The 13,980-nt window shown below is 51.4% G+C and overlaps 1 protein-coding gene across 3 annotated transcripts in view; it reads right to left on the reverse strand.

The window, feature by feature from the left end:
* The window catches only part of FAM135B (family with sequence similarity 135 member B), a 272,532-nt gene that overhangs the window by 186,046 nt on the left and 72,506 nt on the right, over window positions 1–13,980 (reverse strand). The window contains exon 2 of one of the 3 annotated variants that reach the window (XM_032316554.1): window positions 5,126–5,445. The exons of the other annotated variants lie outside the window; for them this stretch is intronic. The gene's annotated coding sequence lies outside the window, so the exon portion shown is untranslated. The remainder of the gene's footprint in view (window positions 1–5,125; window positions 5,446–13,980) is intronic. 3 annotated transcript variants of the gene reach the window in all.

A 13,980-nucleotide genomic window follows, 5' to 3' on the forward strand; every position in this document is an offset into this window, starting at 1 on the left:
CACCAAGTAATTAGGATATGCAGCAGTAAGTACTCTAAGGTCACTAAGCAAGGAGCCTGCCACAGGGCCCTGGCCGGGGGCGGGAACGGCTCCTGCTCCCTTATGACAAGTCAGGGAGCTGGAGACAGCCTTGGAGGCCCCGGGCCCCAGCAGGGCTGAGCAAGTACAAAACGCACTTGTCAAGTTACACTTCTCCCCCACTTACCTTGACATATTTAGCCACATACAAAGTGTTATTTGACATTCGGGAATTAAATATGCGTGGTAAACAGGTCACATAAACATGACCTAGAGTTGCAGAGACAAGCCAAGCACTATGGGGCAGGCTGAGTGGGGAGCGCAGAGGCGACAGCAAGCAGCGGCAGACTTGCCAGGTGAGCCGCGGCCCAGGCCTCGCAGGATCTGGACCTCAGTTCCTCCCCGCCCGCCTCCCACGGCCCCCACCACCGGCACTGCACAGACCCCAGGAGCCTCTGACTTCCTCATGCTCTGTGGGTCAGGGACCAAGGAGTCTGTCCACAATAGAGCTTTGGAGAGAGAGATGGACAGACAGACAGAGAGAAGCAAATGCAGTCTGTGATGTGTCTACTCTCGACCCCACCTGCCTCTCCCTCCCCCTTTCCCTGCTCTGCCCCGACTCCAGCCTGGCAGCGGCAGGGCAGAGGAAACGGAAGGACCGGCTCCTCTGGGTCCGCATCAGACTCCAGCCAGGACACGCCATCAAGCTGCTGCCGGGGCCTGTGTTCCTGCTTCTCAGAGCTCCTGCCCCATTCCCATTCCACTCACGGGTAAATGAGGGTCGGGGCGGCGTGACTTTCCCGGTGTCAGACAGTAAGTGACCGAGGGACCCACCATCACTCAAGCCTCCATCATCTTGCCCGACACTCCTAAAGTACCTCCCCAGGTGACTGGTCTGCTTCCACCATTCACACCCGAAACCAGACGGTCTGTTCATATGAAAATCCACTCCCATAATCCCATCAGTTTCCCTTCCTTCTTTAAGTAAAATCAAGTCCCTCTAAAGAGGTACAAACACCCAAAAGCACACGAAAAGAGGATCAACATCATTTGTCCTTAGGGAAATGCAAACCAAAATCACAGCGAGAAGCTCTATACAGTAAGCTCACACCCACAAGGTTGGCTATAAAGCACAAGCAAATAACTCAAAACAAACATTGGCGATAACTTGAAGAATCAGAGCCCTTGTACATCGTGATGGGAGCATAAAATGACACGGTCACTGGGGGAAACAGTTTGACAGTTCCTCCACGAAAAAACACAGAATGACTATCTGACCCAGCAATTCGACTCCTCGGAACGGATCCCCCAAAACTGAAACGAGTGTTCCAACAAAACTCTGTCCCTGAATGTTCACAGCAGAATTATTCACAACAATCCAAAGGGAGAAATGAATTAAATTTGCCTCAACTGACGAATGGATAAACAAGTGTGGGCTTTCCCTGCAGTGGAATATTACTCAGCCGTGAAAAAAGAACAAAGTAGGGCCACACACACAATCCTTTGCCATTATGCTAAGTGAAAAGAGCCAACACAAGAGGTCCACATTATATCATTTCATTAATAAGAAACATCCAGAAGAGGAAAGTCATAGAAACAGGGAGCACATCACTGATTTCCAAGAACTAGGAGGAGGGGACGGAGAGTAACACCCACAGGTGTAGGATTTCCCTTCCAGGTGACGAAATGTCTGGGGACAAGACAGTAGCAGCCTTCACACCGTACCTCGGATGGGCTGAATGCCACTGAATTCTATTTCGAAATGGAAAAAAAAAAAATGGTGAATTTTATGCTATGTGTATTTTACCGTAAAAAGGGGAAGAAAACCCAGTTCCTTTACTTCATCCTCTTCTGAAACTTCCCTCCCTGAACAATTTAGCCCCAAGGCCATGAAGGGGCCCCAGCAAGGAGCCAACCAGGTCAAGGACACCCTATTCCAAGGATCCACATTATACTTCCCACTACATCTCTACCTTCATAGGTAGTCATCTCCTTAATACATGCATGTGTCCACTGGCATGGGCTTTCTCCACCCGGTCCAGTACTTCGGATGCCAGACTCAACAATTAAAAAAAGACAACGAGTAATGTGAAATGGGGTATCTACTTTCACTTAAAAAAAAAAAAAAAGTAACTATTTCTTTGTTTATCTGAAAATCAGATTTAATGGGGCTTCCTGTGCTTTATCTGGGAGCCTTATCACACGGGTGTACCCCCAGAGCACAGAGTAGGTGCAGAATAAATATTTATGAAAATTTATGAAAAACAGAATGAAGACACAATCCCTAGTCCGATATTCACTGTGCTCACGGATGAGGAATTCAGTCACCGTGCCCATGAGTGTGAGCGTGTATGTGTGTGCATGTGTATGTGTGTGTGCTCATGCACAAGTGTGTGTGTGCCCCGATCACTGTTAATACTCTAGTGGGCAGAGACGGCAAAATACGAAGAGGAAGATGGCATGGCGGCCACATCTACATCTGCCTTCTCCCTGCCTTCCTGTCCCCTCCCCGGCACTACGGTGGAGCAGAAGCCGGAGAAGCAGAGGGGATACCAAGGAAGTAACGCGGAGCCACTCTTTGGAAATTCACAATTGGAAGGGGAAGACTGGGGAGCAGCCGTGACGACCCTGGGAATGCCACGCAGGGAAGCCGAGAGGAAGTGTCACCCTCCGAGTGACCTTCCCGGGATCGGGACCCTCCAGCAGGATTTGAGAAGATGGGGTGAGTCAGACAGTTAAGAGGCAGCAGAAGACAACTCCGAAACCAAAGACCCACCTGCTTCCCCCCCCCCCCCCACCGCAGGCTGTTCTGGACTAGCTGACCTCCTTCTTTCTGGTCTTGGAGCCGCAGGGTTTGGGGAGAGGCGGATTGTCTGGATCCCTTCCAGGGAAGGTCTCCCGACTGGTGCGTGTCGTAATTCTCATTTTATGGCGGAGGATCTAGAGCTCCGAATCCCTCCCTCCCAAAGACCGGCCTCTCCCACCCCCCACCTCCAGCACCAGCCCCCTTCTGCGCCTGCCCCATCAACCTCTCTACCGGCCAGCATCATGGAGACCCTACTGGTTTCCAGAATATTCAAGCTGTTTCATAGTTTCCTCCAGCCTAGCCTTGTGCAGACTAACCCCTGCCTTGATCTCTCCTCTCCAACCCTGCAACCACCACTTCCCCTCCAGAAGGACTCACGTGCCAGCTGCCTACTGAAGCCAAGGCGGCTAGCTGACAGGCCCTCAGTCCCTACCCTGCTTCAGCCAGATCTCTTCTCGGTCATTATGGCTGGACGGTAATGATCACATTAGGTAGTAATTCCTGAGCTCTCCCTGTGTATCAGGGCCCATTCTAAGATTTTTATACGATTAATGTAATCTTCCCAACAAACTCATGCACTTAAGCAGTACTATGATCATCCTCCTTTTGCACAGGAGGCAGACAGAGTAAGCAATTTGCCTGAGGGTCACACAGCTAAATAAGTAGCAAACCCCACAGGATAACCAAGGGGGCCTGGCTGGGATCCCAGCTTCCCCCCACTGCCCTGCCATGCCTGTGCCTCCTATATGCACTGCGCAAGGGGGTGGGGAGTCGGGGGTGGGAGGAGGAGGCGCACCTGTCACGGGCTCCTAGCCAAGGAGGGACCACAGGGGACCAGGGTACTCGAATGGAATTAACTGAATGAAACTGCCTAATGTAGGGAAAACAACTTGCATATCAAATGTCACACATTCAAATAGGTTGGAACGTAACCATCTCATTTAAATAAATGTTGCCTTTCCTGACTTGGCAACTGTCTTTGCAAACTACTCTTTCATCTGGCCTCTGGCTGAGGAGCCCCTCCCACCAAACCCAGCTTCTGCTCCTACCTTGTGTGTACCTAGAGCCCTCTTCACAGAGCTCCCTAGGCCGGAAGACTAAGCAGCACTTTGCTGCGTGTGAAAACATTAGCTAATTAGAGTAATTCTCACTAAGGTGTGAACGAAGCCAACAGGCAGAGGGGAGCAGGGAGGGGAATGCGTTTTAGGACAGAAGCCGCACAGATCGCGCGCTGCTTGCACGGGCCTGACCTTTCAGTACCAACACTCCCCGTCAGCCTGGCCGCCTCTTGCACCTTCTCAAAGTCACAGAGCTGATGCCACCAGCCTGGGATTTTTCTAAGCCCAAATGGGAAAAGAACAGCGTTCTTGGATTAGACCTGAGCTGAATCCCTCCACTTTCCAGCTCTGTGACCTTGGGCAAGTCCTGTACTTCTTCTGAACGTCTAGGTCCCCGTCTGTAAGGGGAGTTTGGGGGCATTAGCCCAACACAGTCCTGGTACGAGCAGGGGACGAGGCCTGGGTGCCTCCTCCTCACGCCAACCTCTCTCCCCGCCCCCCTCTTCCACCCTCCAAGCCTCTAGGAAGGAATTAGACTGTGCTCTGAATGTATTCCTTATTATGTGTTTCTTCCCAAAAGAGTCTCGGGGTCAAATAAATTTGGGACTCACCAGACTAAATGAGGTTAACCCTTGGTCTGCAGGACTTCTCAGAGACTCTAAGCAGCATATAATACACCAGTGTTTAGTCACTCTCCAAGGTGGGAGTACTCTCTATGACACTGATTCAGTCCAAAAAAAAAAAAAAACCATTTTTTTAAGACTGCCATGCCACGTTATGTGCCATGAAGAGGGTTATCTATAAACAGTGAATTTACTTTCTGAAACTCAGCTTACGATCTGGAGGGACGGATGCACTAGAAGAAAATTGTCCTTTTACCTGAAAGGATTATTTTGATTTCAGCTTGGGGTCCTCTGCATGGAGTAGAACCTCAGTGGTATCCCCAGGCTGAACCCTTAGGCAGTTTACTTTCCAGGACCCCAGAGCACATGCCTGGCACTCCCCTCCCCCACCCTCACATTTTGCATTATCTTTGCGTGTCTCTGGAGACTCTAGGGGACCAGAACAGCATGCGCCACCGAATACGCATCCACGTAATCCTGTTGTGTGGATGGATGGAGGGACCAAGGGATGGACAGACAGATGGACAGAGAGCCAAAGTGCTCTCCAAGGATGTCTAACCCTGTGTTTGGAAGCCAGATCTCCCAAAGGCCCACCATAGCCCTGTGACCCAGCCACGCACCTGATGGGGCTCAGTCTCTTCCTTTATGACATGGGGACTTGGGCCAGACTGGGGCCAGCAGGTGACATTCTTACATATATGGAGGCTCTGGGACAGATGACAGGCCAGAGAACAGGGCCCCTGAGCCCCACAGGCTGTGGCCCTTCAACAGAGCCGGCCTGGGGTTGCTCTATTTTCCAAAAGAAGACAGACATCGAATGCACTACATGAGATCTCCTTCTATCAACTCTTGGAAACAATTCAGTGATTCTGAAACTCTCTGCAGTCCGCGCAAAACCCGTCTGTAGAGCGTGTGTGTCCCAGGGCGAGCAGCTCAGGAGCTGTGGACACAATAATGAGGATCCACATGAGGGATGGGGCTGTGCGCCTTACCGCGCTGGCTCTCTCCACCTCCCATCAACTCTGGGCACAGCTACGATCATCCCCACTTTACAGATGAGGGAGTAGAGGCTCAGGAAGGCCAAGTAACTTCTCCATGATCAGAGAATGGCGTTGGAAGAGGTGACCTGAGAGCCCCTGCCATGGACACTGTCCTCGGCCGGGGCTCTCCCAGAACCCCACAGCAGCCCCGTGATGGTCAACATGCCTGTCTTACTGAGGAGCTCAGAGGTTCAAATGGGCCACCATGGCCCAGGTCCCAGTACCAGTGACTGGAGGAGACAGATCCTAACTCAGGTCTGGGAAAGAGCAGGGCTGCGGGGAGTCTGCCCTTGGGAACACCCAGGGAAGCTACCGCTTCACCCAATTTCCTGAGAGACAGGGACACACAGAGCGGGGGTGGCTGAAGTGGGTGGGGGCCAAGTGGAGGAGGGCAGAGAAACAGAGTCTAGAATGAACGTCCTGGAGAAGGGACACAGTAACCCAGTCATTGAATGGGTATGGGTAGAGCTGGGTCACTGGGTCCCTTCTCCAGGCGTTCCTTCTAGCGTCTGTTTCTCGGCCCTCCTCCTCCACACCCCCAATTCAAACCCCTGCTGACCCAGCAGGTTGCTCCTGCTGGGAGAACTCATACCTTCCCCGTTGTCCCCTCCACCTGCACCTGCGAGGGAAACGTGCCCCAACCCCAAGTGCTGTTGATCTAATAAGACTGCGGTTACATTAATTATATTTAAATGTCTCCACTTGTACATAAATTTGCCTGCACAGCCCTACCACGACCTCGGCTCCCAAGCCTCCCTCGTGGTCTCCGGTCCTCAGAGGAGTTCCCCACAGAACCACCAGCCCCAAGCTAGGAGCCTGGTGGAGAGACGCCCCCTCTCTCCTTCGTGGGAGGTTTGCTCCTACTTTGCTTTGCAGATGGGCTCTGCTCTGAGCAAGACCCAGCACCTGGAAAACCAGAGGAACACCTGGGGGGCAGGCACACCTGAGTGCGCATTCCCGCTCTGCCCCTTCCCAGCTGGGCGGCCTCGGCGCTCTCCTTAGCTCCTCGAGATTCGGCCCCACCGGATCCTGGGCTTTGGATGAGGCAGGATCTCATCTTTCTAGGTCCTCCGTGGGTCTCCTTGGAAACAGGTCTCATTTACAAGGCAAACATTTAGGGACCTATTATGGACCAATTAATATGCTTGGCACTGGGCATTTGCATATGACAGAGAACCACTGATAGCTGTGCTTTGGGGACAGAGAGCAAAGACATTCTGGATTCCTAAATACCTTGATTTTAAAGACTGCCACTTAACAAAGAGATGACATCAGGCTGATTATTTTACTCCGTGGCACCTCATTTTCAATATCTACAAAATAAGAATAGTAGTTGTCTCTTCCCATGTCCGTGATGATTAAAATAATGCATGCAAAACCCCGACCACGGTTCCTGGGTCACAGCCCGTGATCCACGAAGCGATGTAGTTATTCTGCCGACTTCCTGCACACAGGACTCAGGGCGTCAGGACGGCATTACCAGCTTCCCTGCTGTACACTCAACGTCATTTATTTTCCCATTTGTGGACCTGACTTTGCCCACCTGCGCAAGGAAAGGGCAGCTCTGCTTACTGAAAAGACCATGGGCTTTGGGGCCAGACTTGCACCAGAGGCCAGACTTGTACCAGAGGCCAGTCCTTACTGGGGGAGTGAACTACAGAACCTCTGAGGGCTCCTTTTGCTGGTGTCTCCCCACATGATGGTGAGCCTCGAGCATGCCCTTGACCATGCGCCATCTATCAGGGAAGCACAGTGGCCAGTATGTGTTGTTCCGTTGTCACTGAGTGTGAATAAGGAAGGGAAGGGACAGAGGGGCGAGGCTGGCAGCTGTGCTATGCATGCCACATAAAATCGCATAAATGAATTCTTTTTTTCCTTTTTCTTTTTTTATCACGTGATCTCTACACCCAACCCCTCGATCCAGTCACACGCTCTACAAACTGAGCCAGCCAGGAGCCCCAAAGTAAACTCATTCTTGACTGTGTTCAGGTGCCGTGTAATCTACTGAGTGCCCAGGACACTGGGATGCGGTGGGGAGGAGGAGGAGGAGACTAGGCCAGGAGCAGGGTCACTCGTCCTGTCTCCCCAGCACCCAACACAAGCCCCTACACTGTCCGTGAAAGCTCAGTGAATATTAACGTGTGGATGCATTCATTTATTTACTTGACCCTCATGGCATTCTGTGTATAACCATTATTAGCAGTGGGGATACTGAGGCCCATGGCAGGGTGCGCACCTCCCCTACAAGCTTCCCCTCTGTCAGCCTTGCCAGGGTCAGAGAAACCTCAACTGGAGAACAGAACCACTGACCTGGGTGGCCCTCTGTCCCCACCTGCCGCCATTCAGAGAGGAGCCCCTGGCTGCCCTCTTCCTGGAGCTTCCCCAAGGCAGCACCTGCTTCCTTTGAAAGCGCATCCCTGGCCCTCGCGCTGACCCACGGGGTGCACGTGGCTTCCTTGGTCACACAGTCAGAGGAACCCAAGAGACAAACTAAATGTATGAGAAAAGAGATTTCCTTGACCAACATGCCTGAGACCCCCACGAACATGTGGGCGAGCTGGGGGGTGCCGTCCCCCACGGGAGAGCAGAGCCATGAACCTCCTCAGTGGGTGACCAGCCCTGTTCTGAGCTGCCCAAGATCAACGCGCGGCTTCAGGGCCACTGGATGCCCCACGCATATGAGATCCTGCGCGGGGCCCGGCCGTGTGTCCCCAAGAACGCAGGACAAACGGCCGGCGTGGGAAGCCCAGCCCCACAACATGGCAGGAGGAGCCTTGAGCTGCGCTGCGTGAGAGGCGTCGGGCACTGAAGGTCATGTGTCGTACACATGTACCCCTACAAAACGCCCAGAGCAGGTACGTGCATAACAAGGGCACCGGGTGGCTTCTGAAGGTGTGGCGAAAAGCAGGAGCGAGGGCTGCTAACGGATCCGGCATCTCCTTTTGCAGGGGATGAGGATGTTCAGGAACTAGACACGCGGCCCCTTGAAGGTGCTGAATAGGCACTTCAAATCCTACGTTTTGTGTTTTATCAGCTTCATTTGGACAAAAACATATAATCTCCAGTAAGTTCCTATCACGTGACTCTCATAGCCAATTGCTCAGCAATAAGAAATTCTTTCCCTCTGAAAAATCATGATTCTGTTATGTCTCTTCTCTGACTTCAAGGCTGCCCGCCCGCTTCTCGGTTCTGATTTCCCATCTCTCACAGGACAGAGCTCCAGGAGTCTGACCTCAGGGTTTAGGACCCCAGAACACTTTCCTCCAAAGAACACACCCCCTGGGGTCTTTCAGCCTCAGAGCAGAAGCAGCACTGCTGTACCCTGGGCCCATCATGGCCCCGGCATTCCTGCAGGAGGCTCGCCACCTGCCAAGCTAAGGCAGCCCCCTCCCTCCGGGGGGCACAGCATCTCTTGTCCCAACCTGAGCGAGGGCACCCCGGCCTCTGGTGCCTATACACGTCATGGGCTTGCGTGTGGAGCTCCCCTGCATGTAAGCCTCCTCACCAGGCGGTCAGCCCTGCCCCCTCCCTTGGTTCCCAAACCAGGCAGACTCAGAGAGGGGCCATGGCTCAGCAGCCAGCTCTTCCAGCACCCCGTGAGGCTGGGGGGCCCCACTCTGCAGCTTCTGTAAAATGGGGACAATGCCCATGGGGGCCCGAGAGCAGGCATGACACAGTCACTCCCAGGGGTCGGGTGTTCCTGGGGTCTAAGCAGGTGGAAAGGCCCAGGGAAGCCAAGAGACAATGACTGGCTCTTCAAGGCTAGGAGGGTGAGCCCAGTTCCCATGTCAAAACCTTGCTACCTCTCTTTCCCACCCCTGCTAGGCCCAGGTAGTCTAAAACAGATGCTCAGAGCACATGCAAGTGTGAGCCATGGGTTTTAAGAAAAATCAGCCAAGTTTAGAGCCCGGGGAGAGAGGAGCCCAGCTCAGCTACCTGCAGACCCAGCTCCAGGCCCAGGAGAGACTTGCTCTGGGGATAACCAAGACAGTCAGGGCACCTGTGGGTCGGTTGGGAGACGAGGCCCAGGGAGCAGGGAATGGGTGGAGGACATCATCCCAAAGTGGAAATCTTCCATGAATTCAAGGCAGCCCGTCGATGTGATGGTTTTGTGCCTACACTGGATGATGTGTGAGGCAGCCACGGAAATGATGCCCTTGAGAAGTCAGGGTCAGACCTCCAGAGAAAGGAGTAAAAATGCCTTGAATTCATGGCTGCCCCATCCCCACCCAGACCTGGTCCTGCCTCCAGCCCCAAGTTCCCCTAATACTGAGCATGGGAAACTCTGACAGACTCTTGCAGGAAGTTTGTTGAGAAAAATAATAAACACCTCTTCTGGGGATTGAACTCAGCTCTCCATGACTCCGGAACAGAGCTCGTGCACCACAACACCTTGTTACGGTATTTACTGTCTGTTTCATCACTAGTAAAAGAATAACAGGAGTCATGATAAAAAATATATATATATTTAAAACCCCAATATCAGGATGTTGTTCCGTTGCATCATCTTAATTAACGCAAGAGTCATTTTGCCGGGATTGCCCCATTAGTACACTAATATCTAGTGTCCCACGGTACGATGATGAACAGTGTCCCCATTTGTGCTCAGAAGTGTCAGACGTGACCAGGACCTCATATGATCCCCCTACTCCCCACAGCAATGCTCCGAGGCAGGCCTTATTATTTCTGCCTCCTTACACAGGAGGCGACGGAAGCTCAGGCAGACGAGCTATTTCAGCTGAGTGCAGACCAGGACTCAGACTGAGTCTGTCTATAGTAGGGGCTGAGTGCTAATGTCTCCCCAACATTTCCTCTCTGAAGGGGTTTTTCAGATAATGCCCTTTAGCCCCAGGGTGGGGAGCAACATCTATTTCAGCTGAGTGCAGACCAGGACTCAGACTGAGTCTGTCTATAGTAGGGGCTGAGTGCTAATGTCTCCCCAACATTTCCTCTCTGAAGGGGTTTTTCAGATAATGCCCTTTAGCCCCAGGGTGGGGAGCAACATCTATTTCAGCTGAGTGCAGACCAGGACTCAGACTGAGTCTGTCTATAGTAGGGGCTGAGTGCTAATGTCTCCCCAACATTTCCTCTCTGAAGGGGTTTTTCAGATAATGCCCTTTAGCCCCAGGGTGGGGAGCAACATTCCTTAGGGTCCACCAGGGAACTCAGGAAAACCAGGAGTGGCAGGGAGAGGGGCTCAGGGGTCCTACCTCCCCCACCATGGGCAGACCAAACCCCTCTTATCTGTTTTACAGATGGAGAAGGAAGGTTTCCATGAAGTTCCTTGGGGGAATAAAAAGCCTAATATTTTTAAAAATGAACAAAATGATTTCTTTATTTCTGTATCACCAGTACCTAGAACAATGCCAGGTCCACGGGTCCCAGTAAAACTTCTTGAATAAATGACAGAAGGAACTCTAGTCATTACCTAATGACTTCCTAGGCTGACAGCTCATTTGAATTGAGTTTCACAGACCTTCTAGTGATCAATTCTATCATGGCAAAATTCACTACCAAAATACTCATGTCAGAATGATCCCCCCAACTTCATAAGCCGTAACATGGAAAGTCCTAATTACGGAAGGAATCCTGGAGCTCATTTGGCGTTGGAGGTAAAAAGTATATCCTTGGCAAGGTTGTAAAGAGAAACCACGAATACATAGCATCACCTCTTGACATTACCGAGCAAACCACATACTTCTAATTTTCTCCTTAAAGCTGGACTTTAATTAGCACACACACTCTCTGAGCTCCCTGGCACCTGTGTATCCATGATGTTTAAGCAGTGCCTAGACAATTTCCCATTCACTTGTTTTTCCCTTCCTTCTCCGAGCCCCAGGATTCAGGTTTTGCTTGTATCTATTCCCCAGAGTTCCTGTGAGTATACTTGGCCCTGGGTAAAGACTGAGTAAATATCAGATGGCTGAATGGATGTTTGAGGCCAAGGAATCCCAGGGGTTGGGTCTCTCTGGAACCCGGGTTCCGGGAGCTCTGGAAGCATGGCAGTGCTTGGCTGGGATTCTGCTCAAGGTCAAATGGAAGGCGGGCTAATGCTGGAGCCAGAGGGACTCCTCAGAGAGGCCAGCTCAGACGGGGTAGGAGAATATGAATGTCCCAGACCAGGAGACATGAGGCAGATCATTGTGCCCCTCACCCAGGGCCTGGAATAGAATGGCAGCAGGCTCACTGTCAGTTCTGGAATGGCTTGGGAGCGGGAGGCAGGGCCAGTGGTCAGAGCCTGGTGGTAAACTAAAGGCCTGGTCATCCCGTAAGTCTGAGGTCCCAGCATCTCCCTAGATCCTCCCCGTCTTAGCCTCCCTCACCCACCATGTTTAGACAGAAGTGGGAAGAAGGGCGGAATGAGAGAAGGAGGAATAGGACTGGGAAAGATGAGTCAGGAAAAGTAGGTCAGACGCCTACTCTCCAGCAGAATTCCAAATGTGGAAGGAGCCGCCTGAGGCAACCTGAGCCATCCCCCTAATTCCTTAGCACATGGTGGCTCAGCCGGTGGTTAAACCCATTCAGCACTTACTACCTTTCATGGCTGCCAAGACCTTTTTTCTTCCATTGGGCCGCCCACAGCTTCACTCCATACCTGTGGGAAGTGACCATTCCAAATTCCAGATTCTAATATGCCCTGGCCATGGGACTGGTACAAGAAATACCATCTTCGATGAAGAGTTGAAATGCCGGTAAACTACTTGTGATTTGTTGTCCAAAGTTTGGTGACTTGGCACAAACTAAACCATCGACCATTCAATACCTCTGATTGGACTTGACAGTGCAGTATATTTAACCAGCAACTAGGAAATTCAGGAAACTTTGGGGTCCAAAGAGAGAGAGCCCTTTGTAATGGTGGATGTACTTCCCAGATAATGTACCCGGACACTCTTACATGAAACATGAGTTGGTGTTCCATCATGCTCAACCAAACTTGGAAGAAACTGGGTTGATACAGATGTCAAGCCTGCAGGACTTCTCAGAGCCTTTGATAAGATTATTCCCTCTATGCCTTTCCAAAAAGTACAGACTCTCTCTTCACCTTCCCTGATGTGGAATTCTAATTTTGTAGGTTATCACCTGAACTGACAGACAATGGTACATCCCCTATAGAAAACCTAATCTAATCAAATATCATCCTATTAAAGACAAGGACCCTCCCCATCTACCAGCTCTGTAAACCTGAGCAAGCCACTGAAACGTTGTGAACTTCAGGTGCCTCTTCTGCAGTCCCCACCCTGCAGACCCAGGAGTGGGATAATGGAAAACCATGAGCAAGCCCACGGGAGACACACAGTGCTCATGCTGGCTTTCTTCCCTGAGTGGCAGCCGCAGGCTTGGAAGGAACCCTTCTGCTTACCTGCCTGGGCTCTGAGCCAAATGTTGGTCCCAGGGACATTTCACATCTATTTTCCCAATCTTCAGCAAAAAGAAAGAAAAATGGCCTTTTAACCCCAGCTGACAGAGCAGTGGGACCCAGGAAGGCCGAGTGTCTTTCTACCTAATGTAGTATTTTCCTGTAGCAATAACAACCAATTGCATTTCCTTTCTCAAGAGCCGGGTGACGAATGTGACTAATGGGTCAGGACCACCACCCGGGATAATACATCTTAGGGTAAAGCTACGAGACCTGATCCTTTCGCTACACCATTTGCTTAAGTGGATCTTCACAGAAAGTACCAGCGTCCTGGGAACATAGGCACAGTTTCCCCAGGTGAGTCCTGACTTCCACAGATAGCTGCACTGATTCACCCCAGGAACAGGGCTCCCATGCAGACCAAACAGGAAGAAAAGGCAGCTAGACCTAAACTCCTAATTCTCTGGGGTCTTGGAAACCCGTGGACTAGGGAGTGGTTGGAACACTTCCTCCCAGGCAGCATCAGGCCCTCTCACAGGGCATGTCTGCACTGGACTAGGTCCTCCAAAGCCAGGTAAGGGATTTCCTATTTTGCTTGGGAAACAGAATGCACATTCGAGAAACAGAGTGAAGGGTGCGAAACTGGCTTAGCCTTTACAGAAAGGAGTGTGGAGGTTCCTCAGATAATGAGCCACAGAAATAACTTCGTATGCAACAGCCCCAATTCTGGGTATTTATCCAAAGGGTTATAGTCTAGGGTCTTAATGAGGTACCTAAACTCCAGCGTTCCTGCAGCATTAATCATAACAGCCAGGATATCGAAACGACTTTAAGTGTCCAGTGATGGATGAATGGATATAGGACATGTGGTCTATCCACAGCTTTTCTTCCGGATCTTATAAAAGAAAGATCCTTCCATTTGCAACAACATGGAGGGACCTGGGGGGTGTGAGGCTAAGAAAAATAAGCCAGAAACAGCAAGACAATTACTGCATGACCTCTCCTATGTGTACAATTGTGAAAAGTCAAGCTCATAGAAGTAGAGAGCTTCTCTGCTTCTATGAGCTTGACTCCAAGC

Source organism: Mustela erminea, chromosome 16 (genome assembly GCF_009829155.1).
Source record: "Mustela erminea isolate mMusErm1 chromosome 16, mMusErm1.Pri, whole genome shotgun sequence".
NCBI lineage: Eukaryota > Metazoa > Chordata > Mammalia > Carnivora > Mustelidae > Mustela > Mustela erminea.